The sequence below is a fragment of the Physeter macrocephalus genome, unplaced genomic scaffold, assembly GCF_002837175.3.
Source record: "Physeter macrocephalus isolate SW-GA unplaced genomic scaffold, ASM283717v5 random_83, whole genome shotgun sequence".
Taxonomy (NCBI): domain Eukaryota; kingdom Metazoa; phylum Chordata; class Mammalia; order Artiodactyla; family Physeteridae; genus Physeter; species Physeter macrocephalus.
The window spans coordinates 7,233-29,495 of record NW_021145369.1 but is presented as its reverse complement, the minus strand read 5'-3'; the positions used below and the strand labels follow the sequence as shown (position 1 = coordinate 29,495).

Below are 22,263 nucleotides of genomic sequence, written 5' to 3'. Positions count from 1 at the left end.
TTTGTCTGTGTTGCAACTAAGACCTCACCTAGGTAAATGCTGGCCTTTGATAGTAGCACCAGAAAAACGTCTGAGCATATCTGCTCAGTGTGGCATGAATGTCCAGCAAGCGCCCGTATCCCCTGCCCCCAGACTGGGGCTCTTCTCAGCAGGTCAAGAAACTCCTGTCCCTCCTCATCGCCAGCAATGAAGACTTAACACTGGTCAGCTCACAGGTGCACTGTTCCTGCACACACCCACCAGCCATGACGTGGCTGCTGGCTGACCAGGGTGGTCCCTGCAGGAGGCCCTCTAAGGCCACCGAATCCTTTAGCAGAGTCAACACCACGCTCAGGACGTGCTCTCTGCACGTAGGCCACGCTGCCCGTGAGCTTGCTCGCCCGCTGCAGCTCGGACACCACCGGCTGGGCCTGGGGAGCGCAGCTCCGGAGAGAAGGATACGGGGCCAGAAAGGGCGCTGGACCTGGGGGCGGGGGACCCCGGTCTCAGACCTGGCTCTGCTGCTCTACAGTGTGGACAAGTTACTAATCATCTGAGCCTTGTTTTTCTCATCTCTAAAATGGAAGCAACACTAGTATCTATCATAGAAGATTGCTGGGATAGAAGCGTTGGGCTGGTGAGGTTTCTGACAAGCTCGTGAGTCCCTTGTACCGTCTGGTGCTGGCTGGCAGTTCTTAGCCATCACTCCTCCTGTCAGCGTTCCTCCACGGTCCTTCTGAAGCCCATCAACCAGAGACCACTGGGGACATGCCCGCAGTTCGCAAAGTTGGGTTTATCGTGCTGGCTGCAGGGGGCGGGGCGCACTGCATGGGGAACGGCAGGGCATCTCAGTAAGCGAGAGCTGGGGGGCTCCTAGAACTTGGGTAGGTATTGAGGGGTTTGGGGAGGATTTATGGAAGCGGGGGTTTGCTCCGGATGTGTGCTGTCAGGAAGCAGGGGCGTTCTATGGTTGAGAAGCTTGATTCTTTTTGTTTTTTTTTTTTTTTTGCGGTACGCGGGCCTCTCACTGTTGTGGCCTCTCCCGTTGCGGAGCACAGGCTCCGGACGCGCAGGCTCAGCGGCCATGGCTCACGGGCCCAGCCGCTTCGCGGCACGTGGGATCTTCCCGGACCGGGGCATGAACTCGTGTCCCCCGCATCGGCAGGCGGACTCTCAACCACTGCGCCACCAGGGAAGCCCAAGAAGCTTGATTCTTTTCTGTCTAGGATGTGGCACTGTAGCCGTGGTTGGTAGGGAAGCGGCTCACGGGATGAGGGATATGGGCCATTTTTGTATGTAGCCCAGAGGGGCTGGGCTCCAGGACACGCCTACAGTGCTCTGTGAGGTTGGAGCTCACCAAGGCCCAGAGGTGAGGGCCGGGCTAGCAGCTCCCAGCTGTCAGGCCACTTTCTCTCTTAGTCGCCAAGTTTGGTTTGGTGTGGTTTTTCTTGTCATTAAATTGTCATCTTGTGCTGTGGTTCCTCGTGTCCCAGCCTCTTTCTGGTTGGTTGTGTTTGGAAGGGTGGTGTCTGGATGAAATTCTGGGGGGTGCCTTTGTCTTCTGGGCCGCACATTCATAAATCACTCCATAAGGGGACACTTCTAGGGAGATTTATGCAACGTAAAATAAGCCAGTCAGGAAAAGACAAGGCGCTGTATGATTCCACATATGTGAGGTCTTAGAGTAGTTAAATTCATAGAAGGGTGGTGGGTTAGGGGCTACGGGGAGGGGGGGTTAGGGAGTTGTTTAGCGAGTACAAAATGTGAGTTTGCACAATGAAAAGTGGTCTGGAGGTGAATGGGGGAGGTGGTTGCACAACAGTGTGAATGTACTTAACGCCGCTGAACACTTAAGAGTGGTTATCTAAGGAGCCCGCCTGCCGCGACTAAGAAAGCCCACGTGCCGCAACTAAGGAGCCCGCCTGCCGCGACTAAGGAAGCCCACGTGCTGCAGCTAAGGAGCCCGCCTGCCGCGACTAAGGAAGCCCACGTGCTGCAACTAAGGAGCCCCCCTGCTGCGACTAAGACCCAGTGCAACCAAATAAATAAATATTTTTTAAATGGTTATGGTGGTAATTTTATATTATGTACATTTTACCACAGTTAAATAGTATACATAATTGAATGCTTGGAGACAGGGTGAGGAGCTGATAAAGTGATGTAAGAGTCCCGAGGGGGGGACGTGCCATGCCCCACACTGGGGTCCTAGGAAGGCTGTCCATTACTGTGTGCGAACCCAGTGAGATGCTGCAGGCTGACCTGTGCTTCCTGAAGGCAGGTGCTGTGCACGGCCACTAGAGGGCAGCATGGGCTAGCGAACCGGAGATTGAGCCCTGGGGAGCCAACGTTCTCATGCCCCTCCCGGGGTCCTCTGCTTCTCCAGATGCAAAATGGGAATAATTCCCGCCTGCCCACTGCACATGGCTGCAGTGACGCTGAGAGAAGAAAACGACTTGGAAAACTAGAAAGTGAGAGATGTGGCTGTGGAATTGCTGCAAGCGGAACATGGGTCTTGGAGGGAGACGCATGTCAAGAGACTGAATTTCTCATCTGCCCAAACCCCTACCTGTTAGGAGGGACCCGTGGGAGTGCCCATGCTGCCACCCCTCTGCAAGTCTATATCTGGAACCTGGGCTTGGTAAGCATAGAATTGGGACAAGGGACACCGCGAGGTTGCTAGGGAACCCTGAGCCTTCCAGTTTGTCACCCTGTCCCCAGAGTCCCCCTTAACCCAAGGCCACACCCAACATGTGCCAACCCCTCCAGGGCAACCAAATGCTGCTCTCTACTCTGTTAGGGACACAAATGGTGGAAATGAGGGATTAAAGGAGAGCAGAAGGGGATCAAGTTTGGGGAGAGAAGAGAAGACTGGGTTGATAAGGAAGAATCCTAGTGGCCACAGGACATTTGCAAAGAAATGGTTTTATCAGTTTACAATACAGTTCTCATAAGGTGAATAGCTCCTCCTAAAAAATAGTAGTCTACAAAGTAGCTACTGTTAATATCCCGATTCAAAGACAAGCTGCACATCAGAGAATCAGAGAGATGGTGTAACTGCCTAGGGCTACACATCAGAGTCAGGATCAAACCAGGTCCAATAAAAACTACAGGCCAGTGCTACAGACGCAGATCACAAACACGAACATTCTAGAATGTTCCAGAACCCATCGTGTAACACAGATACCAAAATCCATCTGAAAAAATTCTTAAATGTTTTGAGCCTTTCATCTTAAGAGCTGCCGATTTTAGGCTGCAGGCCTCTTGCAAGTGAGATGTACTTTCCCGGATGCATTCAGAAAGGATCTTGCATTTATAGTGTGTGAATCACACTAATCTCGTGAATGATCATCAGCATAGAGACCTTGGACTGTGCCCTCCCATGACCTTCCTTCTGCAGAAAAAAAATGTTCACTTCAGTGGAAAACTACAGACTGTCTGCATGCAGCACCATCTTCCTGGTTATTGGATTCTAGCCTTTCATTGTCTTTCAGCTATTTTACAACTCTGTAAATTGTAGTAACTGATAAATCCCGTCCTTAGAGGTTCCCCCCATCCCCTTGTGGAAAAATCCATTTCACCTACATCAGCCCATTCATTTCAAAATTCCTGACTTACAAACGTGAATGTCCTTCTGCTGCCGCTTGTAACATCCACCTGGTTCCCTTCTGAGTTAAACAAAATGTTTAACACGTATTCATTTTTTTTAATCTGTATGGGAGTCATGATTTTACCCTTTTTTTAAAAAGTGAATGGTGTTTTGCTTTTTTTAAATTGATTAATTAATTAATTATATTTTTGGCTGCACTGGGTCTTTGTTGCTGCACTCGGGCTTTTCTCTAGTTGAGGTGAGCGGGGGCTACTCTTCGTTGTGGTGCGCGGGCTTCTCATTGCGGTGGCTTCTCTTGTTGTGGAGCACCCCCTCTAGGCACGCAGGCTTCAGTAGTTGTGGCACATGGGCTCAGTAGTTGTGGCTCGCGGGCTTTAGAGTGAAGGCTCAGTAGTTGTGGCGCACGGGCTTAGTTGCTCCGAGGCATGTGGGATCTTCCCAGACCAGAGCTCGAACCCATGTCCCCTGCATTGGCAGGCGGATTCTTAACCACTTCGCCACCAGGGAAGCCCGATTTTACCTTTTCTTGAAAACGATCTTTTGCCGCCTGCTTCATCAGGTGTTTTGGACGCTCCTTTCGGCGGGGAGATGGTGGGTGGTTTGCGGGCATATCCTCATTAGGTAGTTAGGAAGCAGCAGGCAGGTGGCAGCTGGTCCCCAGAGCAGTTGCTGAATGAGTGGCGCCAGGGTGGGGGGCCGTGCTCAGGTGGATGGGACACGGGGTCTTAGCGAGACCTGGCTCTCCCTCTGGTTAAGCCTCTAACCAGCTACTTGACCGGAAGACACAAGCTCTTTAGGCCTGAGGGTAAGGAAGAGCAGAAGGAGAGCTGCCTTTCTGAGTTCTTGCTTGGGGCGAGGCTGGAGAGCTGGGGATGACTGGTTATCCCTGACAGGGTTTCAGAAGGGTACAAAGCAGACAGAGGTGGACCTGGGATGGGCACCAGGCCTGCCTGACTGGGAGGCCCAGGCTGCGACCGCCTGCCACTCGGGGGCGCCAGGGATGGCCCACACTAACTGATGCTGGGGGGCCGGCCCCTGCCCCACAGAGCCCTCCCCGCATCTCCTCACATCCCCTCCTTACAGCTGAGGAAGCTGAGGTCCAGGGAGATGCCATGCACAGCCAGCGGCCACAGTGGGACCATACCCTGGGATTTCTAACTCAGTCTTTAGGGCCTGCTCAAAGCAAGGTTGGTAGGGCCTGTCCTCTTCCCCGGTAAAGGGGCCCAGAGGGTCAGGGGCAGGGCTTCCTCTAGACATAACCCTTGACGAGAACTTGGAGTTGAAGAGATCTGGGCTTCTCAGTAATGATGACGCTGACAGTAATAACAACAGCTACCATCTCGTGGGCAGGAAATGCCCGTATGAAATAGGAGGGAAGGGGGCAGGGCACAACCTTTAAAAGAATGCCATAGCCCGAGGACACGACATAAACTGATTAGAACCAAATAGGTCCAAGATGTCGGATGAATCAACTTCCACTAGACCATGAGCCTCAGTATACGCTCACTGTAACACATCAGCAAGCTGAATAACACACCCACAGGGGCCATGACAGTTCCAAGGCCCACCATAAAGGTCAAAAAGTGGGCGGTGGCCCAATTCCTGGAAATCCCCGCCCCTTCCCCAAAATAGCTGGAACACTCCTCCTACTCACTGGGGGATGATACCCACCCCTATAAAACCTGACAACCCTGCACCCTGGTGCCTTTCTCACCTTCTGAGATGGCCCACGCTCTGTCAGTGGAGTGTGTTTCTCTCTAAATAAAGCCACTTCTTACCTATCACTTTGGCTCTCACTGAATTCTTTCTGTGATGAGACATCAAGAACCTGAGCTTCGGGAGTTCGTGCCCCGGTCCGGGAAGATCCCACATGTCGTGGAGCGGCTGGGCCCGTGAGCCATGGCCACTGAGCCTGCACGTCCGGAGCCTGTGCTCCGCAACGGGAGAGGCCACAACAGTGAGAGGCCCGCGTAGAGCAAAAAAAAAAAGGAACGTGGGTTCAAGTCCCAATCTGGGTTTTGGTTGGGTTCGAGTCCCAGTATTACCGAGTCCAAGCTTGCTCTGCTCACCCCCAATAAATCAGAGACGAGGCCTTGAGGCAAGGAATAACGACTTTATTCGGAAAGCCGGCTGAATGAGAAGATGGCAAACTAATGTCTCCAAAGAACCATCTTCACGTGGTTTGGATGCCAGTTTCTTTTACAGAACAGAGAAGGGGAGGAGATGAGGAAGTCAAGTAAAAAGGCCATAAGATTTGCAAATGTACCCTGGAATGGCCAGCCTCAGGGAGGGGATGTGTTCATTTCTTCTTTCTTTTTAAAAAATATTTTATTTTATTTTTATTTATTTTATTTTTATATTTGGCTGCATCAGGTCTTAGTTGAGTCACTCGGGATCTTTCATTGCAGCGCGGGCTTCTCTCTAGTTGTGGCGTGCGGGGTTGTTTTCTCTCTAGTTGAGGCACGCGGGCTCAGTAGTTGTGGCATGTGGGCTTAGTTGCCCCGCGGCATGTGGGATCTTAGTTCCCCAACCAGGGATCGAACCCACGTCCGTCCACTGCATCGGAAGGCGGATTCTTTACCACTGGACCACCAGGGAAGTCCCAATTTCTTCTTTTTGCAGCCATCCACAGGTAGACAGGGTCAGGATGTTTCCCTGAACAAAGGCACTTTGGTTTAACATTCAGGTAGAGGGGCAGGGTTCCCTGAGGCAGGCCATATTGTATAGACAGTATCCTCGTAGTGAACAAAAGCAATGGGAAACAAAGGTTAAAGTGAAAGAAACAGATCCAACATGAAGTCAGATGTGGCTCTTCCCTGTTACACCAGCACGTGGGTTCAAGTCCCAATCTGAGTTGCATGGTTTCACATAGACATGGTCTCTTTTAGTCCTTGCTCCTGCCATGAAGTAATTACCTGTGATCCCACCCTTCAGACAAGGAAACTAAGGCTCAGGTCGCACCACGAGTGGCTTCCAGCTCTAAATCCCTTTCCTCCACTGCTTTTGCTGCCTAGCAAGTCACTTACTCCTCCGATCTCTTCTTCCTTCGTCTGTAAAACAGAGATACTTATAATTTCCTCATCACAAATAGCATATGACTAAATGCAATGTGGTTCTCTGGATTGGATCCTGGAATGGAAAAAGGACATTGGTAGAAAAACTAGTGAATTGGATAAAGTGTGGAGTTTAGTGAATAGTTTTGTGCCACTGTTGTTTTCCTCATTTGGACAAATGTGCCGTAGTTATGTAAGATGTTATCAAAAAGGAAACTGGTGAAATGTGTAAGATAACTCTCTTTGTGATCTTTGTAACATTTCTGGAAATCTAAAAATTATTCTAAAATTAAAAGTTTATTATTTTAAAAGTAACTGGACAAAGGAGAAGGCTGTGAGCTCCAGGAGGCACTGCCCATCGCTGACAGGAAGACACGAGGACAAGAGGAGGCCATTCTGCAAATGAATCTGTTTGGCTGGGAGGAGGGGAAACGTCTGCAAAAGGGGGAGGGGATCTACTGATGGAAGAGAGGGCAGGGAAGGAGAGGTGGGGGACCCAACCCAATTTATGTGGATTTCTGTTCTCAGTAGTTCCCAGGATCAGAGCAAGCCCCTGGTGGCCCCATAGGGCTGTGGCCAGGCAGGCAGTGTAAACAAAGCTTTGGGGCTGTCATTCCCCCACCCAGGGGTCTCCGTATGGCCTGGGAGTCCTGGGGTGGGGTGGGGACCACGCCAGCAACGAGGAGACAGATACCAAATGAGGGGTGGGTGGAGAGGAGATTTCAGAAAATCAGGGTGAGCTTTAACCAGCGTGGGTGGCAATTTTTTTTTCCTTTCTGTAAACAGAGCAAGAATTCCTTGGGAAAGAAGACACAATAAAGCCCAAGAATCTTAAGCTGGTCCTTTAAAGCCAGCGGGGCTCTTGCAAAGTTCAAGTTCACAGGGAGAGACTGGCTGGAGCAAGAGAGAAACCGGAGAGGTATTAGCCTGAAGGCCTGATCAGAAGGCAGATCCAGAAAGGCCAGGGAGGGTTATGAAAGCTCTGTTTGGGGCCTGTGAGTCATGCGCCAGTCAGCTTGGGGCTGTGGCCTGGCTGAGCCCAGCTGGAACCTCCCTTGAAAATCTACACCCCTCCATCGGCACCCCACCCCCACCTCCTGGGCAGGGCACAGCTCTGGGATGGCCACAGCAGCTTGCCTGGAGCTTCCCCTTCATTCATTTTTTCGTTCATTCATTCAAATATTCCTTGACCCCTTCTGTATGCCGTCATTGCCCTTGGCACAGAACTCAGTTTAATGAGGGAGAGAGAAAACAGAACAGCCTCTGCTGGGGGACACACATAACTGGCAGGTCAGGAGAGGAAAGCTGGAGAGAGCGTGACGTCCACTGTAGGATGAGTGGGGGTCAGCCAGTGAGCTGCTATTCCAGAGCATCCCAGGTGCTTGCTCTCTGAGCTGGGCAGCTGCATGTTGCTGGGGGCGTGGCAAGGGGTGGGAATGCGGTCCAGCCAAGGTCGGGACCAAGTCAGCAAGGGCCCATTGGGCTGTGTGGAGAGGATGGGACTTTATCCCTGAGGGCAATGGCCGGATGGAGGAACCCCAAGCCCTGGTAGAAATCCAGAGCCAGGGAACCAGAGGACGTTCAATGCAGCTGCCCATTCTTACAGAAGTGGAGACTGGAGCCCAGAGAGGGTGTGAGACCTGCCAGGCTCACACAGCAGGGTAGCACCATGCCCAGGCGTCCTGATTTCCACAACAGGGTTTTTCCCGCCCCTCCCACTGTCTCTATTATCTTCCAAGACTTACCTGTGGACCCAGGCAGGTATCTGCAAACATCTCAAGGCAGAAGAACGAAGGCTGTGGGCCAGCGAATTGGGTCGGTGTTTTGAATAGGCTGACCCAGGGCAGAGGATCCCCTGGGGGAAGGAGGGCAGGCTTCCTGCCCGGGTGAGAGTTGACTTGCCCCAAAGGACGAAGTGAGTCACTGGGGAGCAAGGCTCGCACTTCCTCCTTCCTTTGGGCTTTGCTCTCAGTTCCCTGGAAGGAGGCACAGCCTGGATTCCTGGGGGCGGCCCCCCTCCGGGCAGGTCCAGACTGGGGTGCCGGGCCATCTGCATCCCCAACTCCTGCACACTCCTTTTCTGAGGCCCTGGTAAGTTTCCCTTTTGGCCCCTGGTCTGACTCAGGCTCAGCCCGTCACGTGGACATTGGCTGCAGGAAGGTGCATCCTCCCCGCTCCCACCCTGAGCTCAGCCACGCTGCCTCTGCCCTGGGCCACGCCCCCTTCTTTTTCTCCGGAGGAGGAGCCGCTCCGGCAAAGAACCCGTGGCTGCCCAGCCAGTGGAACAAAATACCGACTGCAGGGTAGGGCTCTTCGGAGACCAGGTCACCAGGAAGCCCCTGGACAGAGGACCAGAGATAATGATCCCCCGTGGCTGTCACCGATTGAGGGCCTACTATGTGTCAGGTGCTAACGCAGCCAACAGCCCCAAGAGGCAGAAATACTAGTGTCCCCATTTTACAGGGAGAAGAGAAGGTGGGCCACGGTCATGGGGAGTGAAGGATCGTGACATCCGGGTAGCCCCGAGGGCCCACTCGGGACTCAGGTCACGGATTTTTTTTAAGTGGGGGCGGCTGGGGGAATTCCCTGGTGGTCCAGTGGTTAGGACTCCGCGCTTTCACTGCCGAGGGCCCAGGTTCAATCCCTGGTGGGGGAGCTAAGATCCCGCAAGCCGCCGGGCACCGCCAAAAAAATAAAAAATAAAGTGAGGCGTCTGGCAAGGTGGCGTGTTTTGCTCCAGGCGCATCCAGCTGCCCAGGGGAGGCGCAGACTGGGCGGAGAGCTGGGTTTGACTAGCGTTGGGGTCAGGAGCGGGGAAGGTGGTGGAAGCGTCAAGTGACTGGGTAGCAAGTGCGGGGAGGAAGGAGGGGCTGAGGAACAGTGAGCAGGGGGTGGGCTCCGTGACCGCTGGGGTTGAGGTACCAGAGGGAAGGGAGGAGGTGAGGGGCAGAGGTCAGTCAGTGGAAATCAGGGAGGCGGTGCAGGCCCTGGTTCTGGGGCTCTGAACATCGGGGCAGCCTTTGCTCGCAGGATGTGAGTTGTTTGCTTCCCTTTGTGTCCTCATCCCGCAGGCTGCAGGGAACAGGCACTCCGTGAATATTTATGGAGTGAATAAGTGGCTACTTGGGGGAGTCTGGGGTGGGGTGACTTTCCTCTTTCTACTGTGGTTTTTTAATAACAGCTTTATTGAGCTATGATTTACATACCACGAAATTCAGCCTTTTGAAGTTGGGTTGTTTTTTTTTTAACAGTAGATTTTGGTATATTCACAGAATTGTACAGCCATTGCCACTATCTAATTTCAGAACATTTGATCACCCCCAAAAGAAACCCCATACCCCCTTTCCCCATCCCTTCAGCCCCTGGCAATCACTAATCTACTTCCCATGGGTTTGCCTATTTTGGACATTTCTTTCTTTCTTTTTTTTTTTTAATATCTATTTATTTATTTGGCTTCGTTGGGTCTTAGTTGAGGCACACGCAGATCTTAGTTCCCCAACCAGGGATCGAACCCACGTCCCCTGCACTGGAAGGTGGATTCTTAACTACTGGACCACCAGGGAAGTCCCATATTTTGGACATTTCTGTCAGTGGAATCATACACTACATCGTGTTTTGCATCTGGCTTCTTTCACTTAGCACGTTTTCAGGGTTCATCCATGTTGTAGCTTGTGTCAATACTTCATTCCTTTTTATTGTCAAGTAATATTCCATTGTGTGAATATACCACATTTTGTTTATCCATTCATCAGCTCGTGGGCACTTGGGTTGCTTCCATTTTTTGGGCTCTTAGGAATAATGCTGCTATAAACATTCATGTACAGGTTTTTATGTGGATATATGTTTTCATTTCTCTTGGGTATATTATACCTAAGAATGGAATTGTTGGGACAATTCTTACATTGTTTGAATTCTTTAAAATGAGCACATAATTCTTTTACAAAAAACCAATTTAAAAAAAATCATTTTTCTGGGGACTTCTCTGGCAGTCCAGTGGTTAATACTCTGCGCTTCCACTGCAGGGGGCACTGGTTTGATCCCTGGTCAGGGAACTAAGATCCTGCATGCCACACGGCACAGCCAAAAAAAAAAATCGTTTTTCAAAAAAGATGATCTGAATCCATAGAAAAAAACAGTGCACCAAAATCTGTGATAGGGAAGAGTTGAGGACGGATTGGGAGCCAAAACTGAGGCCACCACCTGGCTGGTGTGTGACTTTGAGCAAATCACCGCCCTTCTCGGGGCCTGGCCTGTGAAATGGGGGTGGGGCAGGGTGGACAGGGCAGCAACAGAGGATTGATCTGGAATGAAGACTGTTCAGGGCCCACCCAACCCTGACAGCTCAAGGTCTTGAGGCGGGCTGGGTTTCCACGCCTGGTTAGAGAAACAGATGAAGGAAATGACTGGTCATTTGAGTTCTCCTCCCGAAAGAATAAATAACATGATACTGGTGGTCCAGGCGACGAGGCCAGATTCAACCCAGAAGAATGTTTTAGGTCACTCCCTCTACAATTCCTCATTGAGATGAAGACATATTTAACTCTACCTGCTATTTATCTTCCACTCTGAACCAATGCTTCGCAAACTAAAATGTGCATAAGAAATCCTGGGGATCTTAATATGCAGATACTGAATTGATAGGTCAGAGATTCTGCAATTCTAATGAGCTCCCAGGTGACGTCAATGCAGCTGGTACCCAGGCCACAATTTAAATAGCAAAGGTCTAGGGACTTCTCCGGCGGTCAACGCGGCCGAAATTAGTAGCAAGGCTCTCTCCCTTTGCAATTTTCTCATTATCCATTAGGAAATCTGTCCGTATTAGATGTATTTTTTTAATCGATCTCCTCCACTTCATTTTTTTTTTTTTTTTCATTTTTACTTTTTGACCGCGCCCCGCGGTATCTTAGCTCCAATCGAACCCGCGCCCCCTGCAGTGGAAGCGCGGAGTCTTAACCACTAGACCACCAGGGAAGTCCCCTATTGGATGTATTTTAATGGATCTCTTGCAGTTGTTGGATGAGTAGGTGAATGAAAGAACGAAATGCTTATGTCTGTCCCAGGAAGAGCGTGAAGGGAAACAATGTCATTTCGTCCTTGCAATAACACTGTAAGATTAGAAGGTTGTCCCTATTTTGCAAATGGGGGGTGGGGGCGTGTTCAGAGAGGGGGGGCAAATGGCAGAGTTGTGGCTTGTTCTTCGGTCTGACTCCAAACGTAGCGCCCGCTCCCCGGCACTGCTCGGTTCCCACTTCCCTCTCTCTCCTGCATCTCTGGAGCCGCCTTGCAGCCTTGGATTTGGAAACACTTGCTAGCCCTAGATAGAAAAGGGGTTAAAGATACCTAAGCCCTAGGAGCTGCTCCCACAGACATGAACATTTATGTGACAAAGATGTTCCCTGCAGCAGCCTTTGTAACAGAGAAGAACTAGAAATTCCATTGCACACAGTGGAATTGCTAAAAGATGACTTAAAACTATAGAAACTGCCTTCCTGTTAGCTTGTATCACTTGTCATCTCCTTCTTGGCTTCCATTACTACTCCTTGTTTGTTGCTTGTCTATGTCTGTCTCATCCACTAGAATGTAAATTCTTTGAAAACAAGAACATTGTTGGGTCCCTAACTTCTGAGCAGGGGTTCAATAAATGTGGAATGAATGAACCTAAGCATTTTGCAATAGCAAGTAAAGAAGCCATTGCAGAATGTTATGCACAAGATGATTCTTTTTGTTTTTTAAATGTTTGAATGCAGGCAGAGAAAAATCTCTAAGACCATATATTAATTATCTTGGGGATTAGGACTGGGGATTAGGTGTGGGCGATCCTCATTTTCCATTGTTTCATTTTGACTTTTTTTTTTACTACAAACATGTATTTCTTTAGTAATAATAAAAATAAATGTTTTTAAAAGAATAATCATCCAGACTTCTTTCTATGTATGCAGGCATGGATGTATGAGGATGTTTATTCCAGCACTATTTATACTGGCAAAAAAAAAAGGAAATTATCATTTGCCCACTTTAAGATATATATTGTTTTAATATTTTACAATGAATATTGTGATGGACTGAATGTTTATGTTCCCTCAAAATTCATGTGTTGAAATCCTAATCCCCAAGGTGATGACATTAGGAGGTGGGGCCTTTAGGAGCCCTCATGAATGAGATTAGTGTCCTTATAAAAGAGACCCCAGAGATATCCCTCACCCCTTCCACCATGTCAGGATACAGCAAAAAGATGGCCGTCTATGAAGGAGGAAGCAGGAACTCACCAGATACCAAATTTGCCAGTGCCTTGACCTTGAACTTCTCAGTCTCCAAAACTATGACCAAATAAATTTCTGTTGTTTATAAGCCACCCAGTCTATGGTATTTTGTCACAGCAACCCCTATGGACTAAGATCAACATGGACTTGCACAGTCGAAACAAAAATTAACAAGAGGGTGATGTATAGGCTGGCTGGCTTATAACCCAGAGAGCAGCCAGCCAGAGGCTCCCTGCCAGGCCACAGTGCAGGGGCCACTGCACCTGCCAAGCCTATGTTGTTCTTTCTTCTCCCACGTGTCACGTGAGCAGTAGAAATAGTATCTAGCAACTGTGACCACAAGTGGGGACTAGGTGATCGGCTTTAGAGACCAAATGCCCAACTCTCTGCTGCTGTCTCCTTAGGGACAAAGGTCAAAAGCCCGGCTGATGCCAGGGGCTTGTCCCTCAAATCGGTCCATTACCTCCCAACATCCAGGCTTGTCTCTGGAAGCTAGGTTTTCTCTCTCTGGCTCAGCCTTCATGGGCTACCAACCCATAATGACCACACACTCAGGACAGCATAAACAAAACCCTTGGATGAGAGAGAGCTCATGGGCTCATGGGCTGTGTTCTCAGAGCAATCTGGGGAAATAAAACTCAAGCCCACCGTCTGGCTCTGTTGGGAGATTTACTTGCCTTGTTATCCCACAAAGCCATGGTAGTGAACCTCTCTTTTTTAAAAAAAAAAAAATTTATTTATTTACCTGGCTGTGCTGGGTCTTAGTTGTGGCATGCGGGATCTAGTTCCCCGATGTTGACCTAAAAAAAAAATGTACAATGTGAGAGTTGCGAGTTAAGTTTTATCTGGGGCAAAATGAGGACGGTAGCCCAGGAGATGTCGTTTCAGAGAGCTCTGAGAAACTGCTCGGAGGAGGTGAGGTGGGAGCCAGGTTATATAGAAGTTTTATAACAAATTTTTCTAGCCCCTTAAATATCTTTTAAAATTGGGGTAAATAGAACAGACTGGTTTGCCTTTGAATGCTGGGGACCAGTAGGGGGTCCCTTTCGGCCCATTTAACCTTAGGTAGTGTAGTAATATCAAAACTTTGTGTTTTAATCACATAAATGTCCATTTTATTTATCCAATTTTAAATAACCATCTAAAGACTTCTTTATTCATTTGACGTAATTCCTTTAAAATTTCTACCTTATTGGAAATAGTATCTAGACTTTCCTTACAGGATTTTTCATGTTAACATTAATTATTCTAATGCTTTTATTAGCGTCTGTGAGACCCACTGAGGGAAAGTAAAGACCACAAATGAAGCTTCCCAAACCAGTTTTTCTTACTTGTTTTTTTTTTTTTTCTTACTTGTTTTAAGTTAAAGAAGTTCTTAGGTTAATAATTTGATATATTTCTTTCTTCCACCTTTAATCTGATTTTTTTGTTTGTTTTTATAGGTACCAATAAAACAACTGTTTATAATGAGAGTGCTAGATTCACCAATTTTTTAGTTTCTCCAACTTTAAAAGGATCCATCATTTGGCCATTAATAAAGTATATATATTTACAGTGATTCAAACCATTAAGATGCAAGAGGCTTCCCCGTAAGAGAGCAGGGGAGGATGTAACCTAAGTAAAATCTGGAGTTTACTATCAAAAATAGTATGGCAGAGGTCAAGATTTCAAAACACGTACATACACACATAGACATACATGGAACGTCTTAGGAAGATCAGGTAGGACATTTACATCTCAAAGACACAGAAAGGGGCTTCCCTGGTGGCGCAGCGGTTGCGCAGCGGTTGCGCGTCCGCCTGCCGATGCAGGGGAACCGGGTTCGCGCCCCGGTCTGGGAGGATCCCACATGCCGCGGAGCGGCTGGGCCCGTGAGCCATGGCCGCTGAGCCTGCGCGTCCGGAGCCTGTCCTCTGCAACGGGAGAGGCCACAGCAGAGGGAGGCCCGCATACCACAAAAAAAAAAAAAAAAAAAAAGACACAGAAAGAGAAATGGAAGTTTCCCTCAGAAGGCCTTTGTTTAAAGTCAGAATTCTGAAAAAATATTTTTATCAAGCCAACTTTTTAACCTTAATTTAACTGTGTATGCAATAAAAGAGCCTCCTCATTTTTAGGGTGAGATTTCCTTTAATTTCCAGTTAAGTAAATACTAATTGATATAGATCTGAAAACCTAGGCTTGTAGGTCCAGATGGTTAACTCAAATTCCTTAGCAAATCCCAATGGATTCTGACTCGGATCGGGAAATTCCTTAGACAAGGCTCTAAGTTCTGCTTGGGTCCAGGGTGTGTACGTAAGCACAGAGGATGGTTCACTTCTCCCTGTAATAGGCTTCTCCTGAAAGGGAGCTATAATCACTTCTGATTTTTTATCCTCCTTTGCTGGGGAAGAGGGAACAGCAGGAGGCAGAAGAGTTGGAAGAGAAAAAGAGATAGCGTCTGGGTCAGGCAATTCGGATAGAAGAGGACATGTGGGAGGAGCAGAGGGAGAGACAGAGTCAGAGACAGGGTGCTAGCAGCCTTTTTTAGTTCTGATATAGTTTCAAAAAGTTACTCTATCATTTTCTCTTTTTGAAGCTTCTAGGTACCAATCAACGTAAGCATTCATTCAGTCTGTTTGATCTTACGGCCGGCTTTTTTTTAACTGTGTGTGCAGCTATAGCAATTTGTGACTATCAGAAGAACCCCAATTTGGCTATTTTAGGTTGAGATCTCCTGCAGCATAATTTCTGCAATTAATTAGGTACTTGCAAGTATGAGCTCCATACAGTGCCGTACATGAATCTGGCCGGGGTGTTAGTTGGAGGTTGCTTTTCTGATACCCTCGTTTTTGTGTTTGAGAGAGTCTAGTTCCCTTTTTTTTTTTTTTTTTTTTTTCTTTTTGCGGTACGCGGGCCTCTCACTGCTGTGGCCTCTCCCGCTGCGGAGCACAGGCTCCGGACGCGCAGGCTCAGCGGCCATGGCTCATGGGCCCAGCCGCTCCGCGGCATGTGGGATCTTCCCGGACCGGGGCACGAACCCGTGTCCCCTGCATCGGCAGGCGGACTCCCAACCACTGCGCCACCAGGGAAGCCCTTTAGTTCCCTTTTGAAGTTGAATTTGTCAGGGATAAAATTTACTAGTGAAATTGTGTGGTGGCCAGTGTGCTGCTTGTGAGCTTAACTCCTGTAGGCGTAACCCTAGAGTCGTTTCAGCCCCCTTATGTGTCTCAGTTTTTCCCTTCAGTGGTCTAAGACTACCGTGGGGGCTCAGATCGCTGAATGGCCAATTTTTATCTGTAACCCCTGGACAAGTAAGTGTTTTGATTAATGAGTGGGTTTCCCTCTGGGACCACTGCACGGTATGAGGCCTTTGCCGCCATCGCTCCTGTAAATTTATCAGTCTCCTGAGAAAGCCATAACTGGCCGGAAGGAGTCTTGTCTCTTTTCTTTGGAGTAACACTCTCATGTAATACCTTCATTTTTATCCCGACAAATTCTATTAAGGCAGCTGAACTGAGGAAAAGCGTCAGATCAACCTCTTACCTAACCACTCAGCCAAGACCACGCAGTCTTCTACAACCGAGCAAACCCTGGTATCTTTCAACCAGGCCCCCCCAGTATCTTTCACCTGGGTGGCTATTTGTCTGGTATCTTTCAACCAAGCCCCACCCCCCTCCCCCCCCCACAGTATCTTTCAACTGATCGGGAGCAGTTATACCTTCTATACACCACCAAATAAAAGTCAGGATCATCAACCAGCACAGGAGACCCGAGAACCAGGAGAGACTCACCCAAATTCATCTGGGCTCTCTAAGGAGGCAGATGAGTGCAAGGGGCCGCTGCTGGTACCAAGGCTCCAGTTCCTCGCAGAGTTCAGGTGAAGGAGAGAAGTCCACTCCGGATCCCTTCGTGGTCGCCGTAACTGTCGACAAAAAAAAAAAAAGCGCACAATGTGAGAGTTGCAAGTTGTTTTATTTGAGGCAAAATGAGGACTCTAGCCCGGGAGCCAGCATTTCAGATAGTTCTGAGAAACTGCTACAAGGAGGTGACGGGGAGAGCCAGGTTATATAGAAGTTTTATAACAAAAAGCAGGTAGTCTGCATATCAAAAGATTATTGTTAATTAAAGAAAACCAGATATCTCAATTTAAGGAATTTAGCGGTTTTCTTTCTTTCTTTTTTTATAAATTTATTTATTTATTTTTGGGTGTGTTAGGTCTTCGTTTCTGTGCGAGGGCTTTCTCCAGTTGTGGCGAGCGGGGGCTACTCTTCATCGCGGTGCGCGGGCCTCTCACTGTTGTGGCCTCTCTTGTTGCGGAGCACAGGCTCCAGATGCACGGGCTCAGTAGTTGTGGCTCACGGGCCTAGTTGCTCCGCGGCATGTGGGATCCTCCCAGACCAGGGCTCGAACCCGTGTCCCCTGCATTAGCAGGCAGATTCTCAACCACTGCACCACCAGGGAAGCCCTAGCGGTTTTCTATGTATGGGGACATGCAAGAGTCTGGGCTCACTGAAATCATTCCTTTGATATGCACCTCAGCTATTTGGGGCCAGTATCCCATGTTTTCATATCCTGAGTTTCCACAGGGCTGCAGTCTGATGGCTGCTAGATGGCAGGTATTCTTTTTTTAATTTAATTTTTTATTTTTTTAAAGACCCAAGCTCCCCGATGGCTTTTGGGGGAAGGTTTTTTTTTTTAATTTTTATTTATTTATTTGTTTGTTTATTTATTTATTTTTGGCTGCGTTGGGTCTTGTTGCTGTTTGCAGGGTTTCTCTAGTTGGGGTGAGCGGGGGCTACTCTTTGTTGCGTTGCACGGGTGGCTTCTCATTGCTGTGGCTTCTCTTGTTGCAGAGTACAGGCTTCAGGTGCGTGGGCTTCAGTAGTTGTGGTGCATGGGCTCAGCAGTTGTGGCTCGCGGGCTCTAGAGCGCAGGCTTAGGTGTTGTGGTGCACAGGCTTAGTTGCTCCACAGCATGTGGGATCTTCCCGGACCAGAGATCGAACCATGTCCCCTGCACTGGCAGGCAGATTCTTAACCACTGCACCACCAGGGAAGTCCTGCATGTATTCTTTTCAGTCCTGAGCTTCCTCAGGGCTCTCCAGCTCACATTGGAGGGCTGCAGTCATTGATGACTGCGAATTCTTTGTTTAAATATTCCATTTATCACTGACCTGGGCCCCCTGCAGTGGAAGCGTGGAATCCTAACCACTGGACCACCAGCAAATTCCCAACCTCTCTTTGATAATGATCTCCCAGACAAATATTAACTCAGCCGTGGATAGAATGTTAGGAATACTTCTTGCCTTCAAGGACCTGACAATGTATAATTACAAGTTCAAAAGAGATAAGTACCTGCAATTTAGGGTTCTGTAGAGACCAAGAGGGCCCTAGAATGCCTCCATTCTGGGTGGCTCCCAGTTCATTACCCAATGAAGGGATGCTGAAATAGGTTTACAAAAATTATAGTACGTTCTAAATGTTTACATTAAACAAACCTTTTAAAAATTTTTCTATTTTATTTTTGGCTGCCTTGGGTCTTCATTGCTGCATGCAGGCTTTCTCTAGCTGTGGTGAGCGGGGGCTACTCTTCGTTGCGGTGCACAGGCTTCTCACTGTGGTGGCTTCTCTTGTTGCGGAGCACGGGCTCTAGGTGCGCGGGCTTTGTGGCTCGCGGGCTCTAGAGCGCAGGCTTAGGTGTTGTGGTGCACAGGCTTAGTTGCTCCACAGCATGTGGGATCTTCCCGGACCAGAGATCGAACCATGTCCCCTGCACTGGCAGGCAGATTCTTAACCACTGCACCACCAGGGAAGTCCTGCATGTATTCTTTTCAGTCCTGAGCTTCCTCAGGGCTCTCCAGCTCACATTGGAGGGCTGCAGTCATTGATGACTGCGAATTCTTTGTTTAAATATTCCATTTATCACTGACCTGGGCCCCCTGCAGTGGAAGCGTGGAATCCTAACCACTGGACCACCAGCAAATTCCCAACCTCTCTTTGATAATGATCTCCCAGACAAATATTAACTCAGCCGTGGATAGAATGTTAGGAATACTTCTTGCCTTCAAGGACCTGACAATGTATAATTACAAGTTCAAAAGAGATAAGTACCTGCAATTTAGGGTTCTGTAGAGACCAAGAGGGCCCTAGAATGCCTCCATTCTGGGTGGCTCCCAGTTCATTACCCAATGAAGGGATGCTGAAATAGGTTTACAAAAATTATAGTACGTTCTAAATGTTTACATTAAACAAACCTTTTAAAAATTTTTCTATTTTATTTTTGGCTGCCTTGGGTCTTCATTGCTGCATGCAGGCTTTCTCTAGCTGTGGTGAGCGGGGGCTACTCTTCGTTGCGGTGCACAGGCTTCTCACTGTGGTGGCTTCTCTTGTTGCGGAGCACGGGCTCTAGGTGCGCGGGCTTCAGTAGTTGTGGCACATGGGCTCAGTAGTTGTGGCTCACGGGCTCTAGAGCACAGACTCAGTAGGTGTGGCATGCAGGCCCTAGAGTGCCCGGGCTTCAGTAGTTGTGGCGCACGGGCTTAATTTCTCCGCGGCATGTGGGATCCTCCTGGACCAGGGATCAAACCGTGTCCCCTGCATTGGCAGGTAGATTCTTAACCACTGTGCCACCAGGGAAGTCCTAAACAAACTCTTTTAAAACACACATATATCACAATGCAATTATGCTAGTCACAAGATGATGGGAATTATAAAAATATTCACGCACAAGAGGCCACAGGCTGCGTGGCCAGGTAATGGGACACAAGTTCATAGTTGTCTGATGGATATCTTCTTTCACTCCTGCCTGGGAATATCAGCCACAATAGAGAATGTTTGGTGCCTCCCCATGAATGGCCGTTCTCTGTCACATCACACACCTGGTTTTCATCTCCACACTTACCTCCATCAGAAATAGTCTTATTGGCAAAATAAACAAACAAAAAAACATGAGGGACTTTCCTGGTGGTCCAGAGGTTAAGATTCTGCGCCCCCAATGCAGGGGACTCAGGTTCAATCCCTGGTCGGGGAACTAAGATCCCGCAAGTCCCCGGGATGGCCAAAAAAAAAAAAGTCTCATTTGTTTCCTGATTTGCTGAATGCCCCCTTTAGAATAAAAGTGCCACAAGACAGAGGTCTCTGTCCGCTTCACCCCTGACTGGCACATGGTAAGCACTCCGTAAATTTTGGTTAAATGAATGGATATATGATATCCTCATTTATGTTCACATAAATGAGGCTACCCCCCCCCACACACACACACAGAGTTGGATTTAGTGATAAGAGAGACTAAATTCCCTAGGGCATGATATTTCCCAGGGCAGATTAGTAGTTCAGTGGTGTCCCTGGCCCCTGGCCCCTATGAATTCAGGGGGGTGATATCTGAGCTGGATTTAGGGAGATGAGTGTGCTGGGGATTTGTGGGGAAATCCATCTCCCCTTCTCTCTGAAGGACATCATGAGGGAAAAGGCTGTTCAAGAGACTATCGCTGGGCTTCCCTGGTGGCGCAGTGGTTGGGAGTCCGCCTGCCGATGCAGGGGACGCGGGTTCGTGCCCCAGTCCGGGAAGATCCCACATGCCGCGGAGCGGCTGGGCCCGTGAGCCATGGCCGCTGAGCCTGCGCGTCCGGAGCCTGTGCCCCGCAACGGGAGGGGCCACAACAGTGAGAGGCCCGCGTACCGCAAAAAAAAAAAAAAAAAAAAGAGGACAGGTGCTCAGCTCAGATAGTTCTGCCCTAAGACCAGTGTAGGAGGAACCCCTGCCCTGGGCTCTGCTTTAGAAGACCCTGCTTAGTGGCAAGTCCCCAGAGCCCAAGGGATGAGCCCACCCAAAGCCCGTGGCCCAACCTCTCCACCTTGTTCCAGGGACTGGGGACTATGGAATTTCTGGCCCCTATACTCTGAGTCAACTTCCCAGGCCTTCCCTGGACTCTTCCTGAGTCCATTCTTCTGAAAATTGACTGTCTTGCTGGTGTGTGGGCCCCTAAGCCAGAGGAGCGGCCAAGGGCTCTTTTTTTTTTTTTTTTTTTTTTTTAAAGAACGTCACAGATGATTTCTCCAGAGGGTTCTTCCTTTCCTTTTCTTTTTTAAATTTTTAAAATTTATTTTTTGGCTGCGTTGGGTCTTCATTGCTGCGTACAGGCTTCTCTAGTTGTGGCGAGCGGGGGCTGCTCTTCGTGGTGGTGTGTGGGCTTCTCATTGCAGTGGCTTCTCTTGTTGTGGAGCACGGGCTCTAGGCGCGCGGGCTTCAACAGTTGTGGTGCGTTGGCAGGCTGGTTCTTAACCACTGCGCCCACCAGGGAAGTCCAGGGCTCTTTTTGTAGGAAGCATGACTAGCTCCTAGACGTGGAGGCTGGGGTGCCCACACCTGTGTGCATGAGGCTCTAGGTGCGGAAGAGTCTGAGAACTGTACATTTGAACCTGGACTTCCAAGCTGTTAGGAAGTTGTATTTGTCAAGATGGGAGAATAGAAAAATATTTGCCTTGACAGTTTGTTTGCTTGAATTTTAAGTATTTAGACTCAGGTATATGAATCTCCAGTGGTACTCTAGTTCCAGGTCCTGCAAATGTTAGGGATGAGGCTGGGCCCAGGGCCCACTCCCAGAGGGGATGTGGCCCAAGGATTTTTAAAAAGCCCCTCAGGTGATTCTCATGTGCAGCCAGAGTTGAGAACGTCTGTTTTAAGATATCTTTTGATTAGTTTTTTTAAAATTTTATTTATTTTGGCTGCGTTGGGTCTTCGTTGCTGCATGCAGACTTTCTCTAGTTGCTGTGAGCAGGGGCTAGGTTATTTTCCATACCTAATATTTAAACTACTCCATTCTATTTTTTTTGGAGGGGAGGGGCTGTGTCGCCCAGCTTTCGGGATCTTAGTTCCTAACCGTCCGGGAATTCCCTAAACTACTCCATTCTAAATGTACACTTTTGGGGGGAGTTCCCTGGTGATCCAGTGGTTAGGACTTGGTACTTTCACTGCCTGGGTTCGATCCCTGGTCAGGGAACTAAGATCCTGCAAGCCGCAGTGAGGGAAGAAATATTAAACACCTATCAAAAAATCATTTATTCATTTAAAAAACAACAGAATCAGTGAACATGCAAAATTAAATTACTTTTGTAGACTTTGGTAATATTTTATTACCTACACAGACCTCAATATTACTTAAAGATCTTTTTATGCAAAATCACCATCAGGATTTACTGAGTAAAAATCGTGGGTGTTCACATGGCCCTAAATGTTCTATTCCAAAGAGGAACAGGTGACTTTTGAGGAGAAGAACTGCCTTGGTAACCTCCCTCAAATAGTTATTTTAAATAAACATAGTTAATGGAAATATTTTGTAAACCAACTTTGGGCACTACAGAGCCCAAGGCCCACCAAAAAGAAAAGG

At 48.6% G+C, this 22,263-nt stretch overlaps 1 long non-coding RNA gene across 1 annotated transcript; it reads right to left on the bottom strand.

Moving 5' to 3' along the window:
- Window positions 1-5,551: 5,551 nt before the first annotated feature.
- LOC114484837 (uncharacterized) lies at window positions 5,552-16,838 on the bottom strand. The gene is made up of 3 exons (XR_008616537.1): window positions 16,670-16,838; window positions 13,645-13,699; window positions 5,552-8,122 (listed from the first exon to the last, which is right to left on the bottom strand). It is a non-coding gene; the product is annotated as an uncharacterized lncRNA (long non-coding RNA).
- Between the last annotated feature and the right edge of the window lie 5,425 nt (window positions 16,839-22,263).